This window comes from Myotis yumanensis, unplaced genomic scaffold (genome assembly GCF_028538775.1).
Source record: "Myotis yumanensis isolate MYYU_CA2020_CCGP unplaced genomic scaffold, mMyoYum1.0.hap1 SCAF_11, whole genome shotgun sequence".
Classification (NCBI taxonomy): domain Eukaryota; kingdom Metazoa; phylum Chordata; class Mammalia; order Chiroptera; family Vespertilionidae; genus Myotis; species Myotis yumanensis.
In genome coordinates, this window is record NW_027223762.1 from 157823 (window position 1) to 167050 (window position 9228).

The window sequence follows — 9228 nt, forward strand, 5'->3', positions numbered from 1 at the left end:
CGCGCCCTCTGCTGCGGCCACGAACGCCCAAACCCAGACAAGCAAAGACCAGGCGTCGCTGAGACTTGCCCAGGTGGAGACACGTGACAGGATGAAGGTTTTTGCTCTTAAACTTCTGGGGTGGTAACATTTATAACCTCCGTATTCAGACATCGAAGCCTGCTGATTCTCGTTCACAGACAGGCATGTAAAGCGAGTAGACTGGCTACTGCAGCTGCCGGGCCGGGAGACGTGGTCCGAGCTGCCGATTTTGTCCTGCGGGAGCCGAGGGCAGGAGCTTCCAGAGTTAAGAACCGGAACGTGCGATTCCTTCTCCGGGATGCAACCCTGCCCTGCTGGGAAGCACGTCCAGCCTCTAAAACGATGTCTTCGTTGGACACTTTCCAGAAAACAACACCTAATGTCGGTGAAAGTGAATACAGATGCGTATTAAAGGGGCAGGTATTGATCTCAGAAGCCAACATCTTACAATCTCCAAATTTCTTAGTTGTGAGGGGATTTGGCAAATCAATTCCCAATTTGCCTACATTAGTACACTATCTTATGATTTCACGTTTCCACCCCTAAGGGAGCAAAGAAATAAACTTCCATGGTGACTGAGCTGCTAACATGTCCTTCCTACACGTCAGGCAACCTCTGCCTCCCGTCCAGGTTTGGAAACGGCTCCCTTTCAAGCCTGAATCGACGAGAACATCTGGGATCAGACCAAGCAGATGGAGATGTGTTCACGGACATCAGATGGGAGATGTCAGGGCAGACCTTCAACTCGGAGCTGGGAGGACGTTGGCAACGGCACCTGAGACCCTGACGTGGAGGCTCACTGGCCTCTGAGCCGGTGGGAATGAGAGAAGACGCTGCAGGTGGCCTTGCCCGCCGTGGAGGGACCCCTCCTGAGCCCAGCGCTCAGCTCCCCCTGATCTGCAGCAGCACACACGTGGTTACCATGGGAACACCATTAATCACAGATTTGTCCTTAACTTTGATTTTGCAGTTTCTTTTCATATTGTGGAGCTATGTTTTTTAAAATATGTTTTTATTGATTTGAGAGAGGAAGGGAGAGGGAGAGGGAGATAGAAGCATCAGTGATGAGAGAGAATCATGGATCGGCTGCCTCCTGCACACCCCACACTGGGGATCAAGCCAAAACCTGGGCGTGTGACCCGACCAGAATCAAACCGTGACCTCCCGGGTCATAGGTCAACGCTCAACCACTGAGCCACGCCGGCCCGGCTATTTTTTTAACCTTGAAGTGCCCATGGCTCGGGGGTGACTGTGCCCCAGACCCACTGGATCTGACCCCTGACCTGAGGAAGCAGTTGCCTGGCCCACAGGCCACACAGTGAGCGGGGTACGGGGCCTGAGCACTCTCACCCACGGAGGAGCCCAGCCTCCGACCTGGTTGTGATAGGAACGGCTATCTGACATTTATTAGCTCCATCGATGCATGAGACATCGTAGCAAACATCATTCTGAGCCCTGATCGATGAGATTCCCATCTTAATTAGCCATGAGACAGGCCACAAATAGGACGTGAGGTTACTCATTGACAGAGAGGACACAGCTTGCCAGCAAGGCCTTCTCCAGTCCTGTCCTCTGCCCGGCATGTCAGACGCCTGAGAGGATGAGGAAGTCCTGTAAACCCCAGGCTGGCCCTCCAAGGGAGGTCCGAGAGCTCCAAGCCCGGCCCAGCCTCTCCCCTGGCCTGGATCTCACTCCTCACTTCCCTCTCTACCTGCCCGCCCCGCACAGCCCCGGCCCCGCACAGCCCCCGCCCCGCACAGCCCCCGCCCCGCACAGCCCCCGCCCCGCACAGCCCCCCCGCCCCGCACAGCCCCCGCCCCGCACAGCCGCCCCCCCCCCCGCCCCCCGCACAGCCCCGGCCCCGCAACAGCCCCCCGCCCCGCACAGCCCCCCGCCCCGCACAGACCCCCCCCCCCACCCCGCACAGCCCCCCGCCCCGCACAGCCCCCCGCCCCGCACAGACCCCCCCCCCCACCCCGCACAGCCCCCGCCACGCACAGCCCCCGCCCCGCACAGCCCCCCGCCCCGCACAGCCGCCCCCCCCCCCTCCCGCACAGCCCCCGCCCCGCACAGCCCCCCGCCCCGCACAGCCCCCCCCCCCCCCCGCACAGCCCCCGCCACGCACAGCCCCCGCCACGCACAGCCCCCCCGCCCCGCACAGCACCCCCCCCCCCGCACAGCCCCCTCCCCGCACAGCCCCCACCCCGCACAGCCCCCGCCACGCACAGCCCCGGCCCCGCACAGCCCCGGCCCCGCACAGCCCCCCCTCCCCCCCCCATCCCCGCACAGCCCCGGCCCCGCACAGCCCCGGCCCCGCACAGCCCCCCCCCCCCCCCCGCACAGCCCCCCCACCGGGCCCCGCACAGCCCCGGCCCCGCACAGCCCCCGCCCCGCACAGCCCCCCCCCCCCCGGCCCCGCACAGCCCCCGCCCCGCACAGCCCCGGCCCCGCACAGCCCCCGCCCCGCACAGCCCCCGCCCCGCACAGCCCCCCCCCCCCGCACAGCCCCCCGCCCCGCACAGCCCCCCCCCCCCCGCACAGCCCCCGCCCCGCACAGCCCCCCCCCCCGCACAGCCCCCCCCCCCGCACAGCCCCCCCCCCGCACAGCCCCCGCCCCGCACAGCCCCCCCCCGCACAGCCCCCCCCCGCACAGCCCCCCCCCCGCACAGCCCCCGCCCCGCACAGCCCCCCCCTCCCGCACAGCCCCGGCCCCGCACAGCCCCCGCCCCGCACAGCCCCCCGCCCCGCACAGCCCCCCCCCCCGCACAGCCCCCCCCCCCGCACAGCCCCCGCCACGCACAGCCCCGGCCCCCCCCCCCCCCGCACAGCCCCCCCCCCCCCCGCACAGCCCCCGCCCCGCACAGCCCCCCCCCCCCCCCGCACAGCCCCCGCCCCCCGCACAGCCCCCGCCCCTTCCAGGATCATGGTCCACACCTGGTCGCCGTCCACACCTGGGCTCCGGCTCAGCCTTACCAGACCGGCTCCTCTCAGAAGCGACCACGCTTGACGAACAGAATTCAAATTAGAAAACAGAGGAAAAGCAACAAAGGCGTCACGTGAAAAAAATGCGTAAACTGCAGGAAAATGGATTTGCGCTGTTTTAAGCCAAAATAATAGTAAATATTGCAAACAAACTCACACAACAACGAAGGAACAAACAAAGAAAAGGTTCTAGAATTTCAGGACCGGCATGCCCAGAGCAGAGCAGCCCGGCCAGGTCGCCACCCTTGGGGTTCCGCCGCGCGGAGAGAACCCGGGGTCGGGGGCGGGCTGCGCGGGGTGAGGCTGGGGTGCGCCGTCAGGTCTGTGTGTGAAGGTCATTCTGCTGAGCTGTGCAGACGGTGGGCGCGGTGGCCAGGCACGGAGGGCCTGCCGGAGGCGGCGGCGTGGAGGGCGGGTGTGCGGACAGGGGTCGCCGGGGACAGTCAGGAGGAAGCCCGGTGAGGGTGAGGCAGGAGGAGGAGGTGCTTCGGGGGGAGGGACAGTGACACTCACAGAAGCGGGGACGTGTTCGGGGAGGAGGCGTCGGGGCATCGAGGAGGCAGGAGCACGCGCTCAGGGAAACGCCGCCCGCAGCAGGGCTTCCCTTCGTCCCAGAGACGCGCCGGCTCTCGCGGCTCCTTGGGGCCCAGCTGGCCGGGTGGCGCCCGGACCCCGGGCCTGCGCAGCTGGGCGTCGCGCTGGGTCCCGTGTCTCGTCCCGTGTCCCTCAGGGTGGGCCGCGCCCTGGCCCTGGAGTAGCGGCCTCGCGAGGCGGCCAGTTCCCCTCGGGAGAGTGGGCGCTGACCGAGACGTTCGCTTCCGCCCGAGCTTCGGAGCAACGGGAACAAAGTGTTTCTTCTAAGAGGCTGAGGTGCTTGCTGCCGGGTCCCTGCCCCGTCTCAGCGGCCGCCCGCGCGGGCCCCTCATGGGTGGGTGTCCAGGGGGCGCACAGGGCGGCCGCGTTTGGGCAGCAGCGCTGCGTGGAAAGATGAGGCGCCTGTTTGTATTAGACGCGCTGACACAAGCTGATTCCGAGGTTAATTGGTATATATGCTCACAGACATCTGTTCTGCTCAATGTGCTTGGAGATGTGACTTAATTACAAAACCCTACCGAAGCAAACGGTGTGTTTTTCACGTGGGAGGACCCATTTACTGTGGATTCTCTCGTTTCAGGAGGTTCTGTTGTCCAAAAGTACAGTTTTGAGAGATGAGGTTAGCTGGACGGGAGTTGTTTGGGCTGGGATTTCATTCAGCGAGAGGCCTTAGACCAATCCCATTTATTGGGCCAAATTACTTCTAGATAAATCTACGGACTCTCTCAGCTCCTTGTCCTAAAACCCTGGAGCTCAGGTACCGTTTTCCTTGGTCTCTGTCTCTCTCTGGTTTATTCAGTTGAAGAAGCATGTTTGTCTCACGTTCGCGAGGGTGGGAGGAATCCGGGACATGCTTAGGGTTTTAAGTGCAGGTTACAGAGGAGAAACTCCCGCTTCCCGAGATGCTGACCCTGTGGCGGCCGCAGGGGGAAGCTCCCGGCAGACCGGTGCCCCCTGGTGCTGGGGACCTCGTGTGACGACCCGTCAGCTGACGTGCAGCTACCACCGGAAGGGCAGCCGGGAGACTCACAGGACAAGTGACGAGGTTTCCAGTGTCCATGTGTCCAGTGGTTCCTTCGTTTACTCACCAACGAGCCCACCTCAGTGTGGACTGAACGACAGCCACGGAGCCCAGGGCCACGGCTCCAGCCACGAGCCACTGGGTTCCATTCCAGACGCAGTTCCCTTTCGTTCCAAACCGAGATACGCTCTGGGCTTCAGCCTCTGGATCCCGTTCCCAACGCCCCCTGTCCCCCCTACCCCCCGCCATAAACTCCCCAAGAAAAATTCTTTCTCTGAAGACACTGGCTTGCTTTCAAGCGTATGAATATCAGCCAGAGGGTGCAGGCTAAGTTTAGACAACTAAAAATACAGTGAAAACGTGGTTTTTAAAATTATTATTTTTCTTTTCAAAGCCACTTTTGAAATGTACTTCACAGAGTGGTACAAAGTCAGATGGATACAATTTCATTGTTATCATGGAAATACGTTTGTTTGGGGCTTGGATCAAGTGCAGAACTGAATGAATGTTTCTTTTTCTCTTAAAAGGTGAACGTGCAAATACTTATTTCAGCTACTTATTCTACATCTTAAAGACGGAAGGTGAAGTGGCAGGCACAGGGCTGGGGAGGGGGGAGTTAGCGTCGAATGGGGACAGAGCTTCTGTTTGGGGAGATGAGGGCATGCGGGGTGCGGGGTGCACGGTGGTGATGGCTCCATAATGCAAATGAGCTTGATCCCACTGAACTGTATGCTGAAAATGGCTACAATGGTGAGTTTTATGTTATGTGTACTTTACTATAAAAAACCACACCTGAAATCTATGACTCTATTGGAGAAATAAAGATTACAATTGTAAACTTCACCCATCATCTCTAACTTGCTTGTCATTTTTTCATAAAAATCATCTTTTCCCTTAAAAATGTGATCAATTTTTACCATACATTAAAAGACATATACACTCCTGGGAATGTAAATGTGGACTTACCTACAGACACCTGGCTTTCTTTTAAATATACTTTTTAATATGCACTAAAAATATAAACGAAGAATCTGAAAAATGGCAACTCTGGTCCCACTCTTCTACTTTCGTGGAGAAAATGTTGAATTTTGTGGCAGCTGAAGACCGTGAGATAGGTGTCACTGACCGTTATTAAAATAAACTCACATTTTCTGAGTCTAAGCAGCAAGATTCTGAAGGACTTCATTAAGGATAATTTGGTAGTTTCATAAAATGGGCTTAGAGGTGTGGGTTAGACAGCAAATTTCAATGAATTCTAGAACCACAGGGTTTCGGCCCAGCTCCGTGGGCCTGGATGATCCAGGCCTTACATCTTGCTACCAAGGTGTCTCATTGGCAGGTCTTAACCCTTTGAGTGCCAACCAATATCCTAGGAACTCTGCTGAAATTGCCAAGGCATTTTTGCTGATTTTACAGCAGTTTAGGAAAAAAAATTATGAATCTCAAGTAAATGAAGTTACATATTCAAAAACTTAAAGGAAACCTTTACTACATTGACATATTTAGCAATATCATCATCACTAATAAAAGCAGACTTAGAACCGGACGCCATTTCGAAGCTTTGCTAGCGCTCCCGGCACTTTTGGAGAAAGACAGAGGTGCACCATTGTGCTCCCCGGCCCTCAAGGGGTAAGTGCTGACCCTCAGTAAATAGTGCGGCCGGCCTGCCTCCTGTCCAGAGCGTCATCCTGAGGGCCACCATCAGCCAGACCTGCAGGAGGGAGCCTGTCCAGCAACGGCCTGTGAAGGGCTACAACTTTTTCCTGGAGTCCCTGTGAGGAGCCTTTCCGAAATGTATGGCTTACGATTGTGAGAGCATCTTTTAAAGTATTATTTTCTTGTTTATAGAAATCCTTAGAAGTCCAATTTTCTATTGTGCTATTTTTCATACTCCTTGGGAAAAAAGTAAAATAAGATTGAGTGCAGAAGTGAAGGGAGAATTGATAAGATTAGATGACCAGCGATATTTAGGAAGTAGTGTGAGACTTACAAGCCACCTGGACAGGCTGGGCTCAGTGGGGGAGGTCTCTGAGCTTCTGCAGTGGGAGGACAGAGCAGGGTGCAGCTGCTAAAACCCTCCTCCCCAGGGAAACTGGTCCCAGCGGGCGGGATGGTTGCCGCAGAGGGAACCAGAGCCCCCTCGACTTCAGTTCCTGGATGCTGGATGCCTGTAAAGTGCTCTTTCTGAACGAAAAGGTAATTGCAGTTTAATTGCAACTCCAGGAAGTGCGTTTTCCCCTACAACTGGTTTCTCCTCTTTGCTAATAGAAACTCAGGCCACACCACCAGCTCCACCAATCTGGGCTGCGTTTGGGAAAAATCCCCCAAGTACCAGCCCCCAGAAGAAGCTTTTATTAAATCAGAATATAGAAGAGAGAAGGCTTGAGAGAGCAGGAGAGGCAGGATAAGCAAGGAGTGGGAGTAAGAAATAGAACTATTTTTTTCATTCCTGGTCCAGACCCAGTTTCCTGGGAGGCGGCTCTGACACCAGGGCCCAGGGATAGGTCCAGCGTTGGGCTCGGTCCTGCTCACCAGACAATAAAAGGCCTTTCAAAGTGAGAGACAGGAAGCATCTATTTGAGATCAAAGAACAATGCAACCATCATTTTTAAAAATATATTTTTATTGATCTCAGAGAGGACGGGAGAGGGAGAGATAGAAACATCAATGATGAGAATCATGGATCGGCTGCCTCCTGCACACCCCACACTGGGGATCGAGCCCATAACCCGGCACGTGCCCTGACCAGGAATTGAACTGTGACCTCTTGGTTCATAGGTGGACAGCCACGCCAGCTGGGCACAACCAGCATTGTTTCAGTGTAATTTCTTCTGTTCCTGTCTCTGCAGTGACATGGTTATATAACCATCTTTATAACATACATGTATTTTTTATGCTTATAATTCAATGATAAGCACATCTCCATTTTCTCACCTTGGTCGAGAGGGAGAATCAGAATTCTTCTAGCGTCACTTGCTGTCATGTGCCCACCGCCTGCCACACAGGAGGAGGGATACCCGGGGTGGATGCAGGGTCCCTGAGTTTCTGGCTGATTTAGCTTCTTGGGGGAAACACTCCACCTTGAGGAGCTCCCCCTTCTCCTCTTGGCCGGGGGGGACGGGTCAGCGTGAGTCAGCGCTGATGTTGGTGCCTGGGGGGGGGGGGGTGCAGGGGTCCCCCCACAATGAGGTCGCCATGCTCTGCACCCTCCTCCCTCACCCTCCTGCCCCCTCAGCCCGTGCGGCCTCCCTGGGAACCCCAGTCTGGTCCTTTCGAACCTCATGGACCACCAGTGGTCCACAGACCACCGGTTGGCGACCGCTAGTCTAGACAGTGAGGGACATTCGTGCACATGCCCAGGTGCTCACCTAGGACACCTGCTTGGACCTGCTGCCCTGCTGGGCTGGGGGGGGTCTCACAACAAGGAGCCCCACCTGGCTCTGCTCAGTCAGGCAGGTGGGGGGCACATCCTCTGGGAGCCCCACTCTCCTCTGGACATTTCTTTTTTATATCATGTGAACAGCTCTTGAGCCCAGGAAGTCCTGAGATTGTGTAAGATAAAATGTTATTTCCATTTACCCACACCCAGCTCTGAAAGCTGAGGGCTCCTTTTCCGTGCCCTGTGCTCTCCGATGGATGAGAAGACGGTTGCCAAGCTAGCTTTTTCTGATGTACGTTGAACAAAGAAAACCAGCGACCATCCCCCGAAATAGCCAAGAACAGCGGGAAGCAGGGCACCAAGTCCCACTCGGAGTCTTCTGGGGGCGGTGGATGTGGGGGACCCAGCACAGAAGAGCTGCCGGTCATCCCGGGCTGTGAGCTGGTTCCTAGGCCGACCTGCAGGCCTGAATCCGCACAGGCCACACGTGTGCTGAGGACAGTGGCAGCCTGCACTGGATTTGTGTGTTGTGTGTTCTATGTGCAACTTCCCAGCTGAGGGTGTGAGATCAGCCACCATGTCACGGTGACGGAGCCCTGTCTCTCCCTCCTCTTGGCCGAGTGACATCCCACGTCTGAAACAATAGCAGGCCCTACACAGGTGCTGAGCTGGGCTGCCATGGAGACCGACATCTTCCTGTCCTCTGTTAGTAAGAAGCTCTCAGGGCTGCTGGTGATAGAAATGGATGTTTTAATCAATGGCACGTCTTGACCTTCCAACAGAAGAAAATCCTTTTCTAGTCCCACGGATGCCTGAAGCCTCAATCACTTTCAGTTCCGAAATCAGTGGTGTTGGCTCCACGTCAAATCTGTTGTGGGATTACAATAGCTGCCAGCACTCGGGCACTTGGTCAAAAGAACAAGGCTCTAACTGATGCGTTTTTCTTTTACTCAAGCCATTAACACTGTGGAGCTCTGGCCGGGCCAGGGGCAAGTTCTTTAAGCAGCGCCCTTTCGGACGAGACTGAGCCGGGACTGGTGTGTATTTCAGGAGGTCATGGAGCACCCCTCAGGTTAGTCCTGAGTGAGCAGGACACGGCTGGGACCACCAGCACCAGATGCTGCACCTGCGTGTAGCCATGCAGGCCACCCGTGGGATGGGGTCCCGCGTCTTCAGGGACATCGCTCGCTAGGGCTCTGTTTGCATCTGGGACCTGGTGTTTGGAAACCAG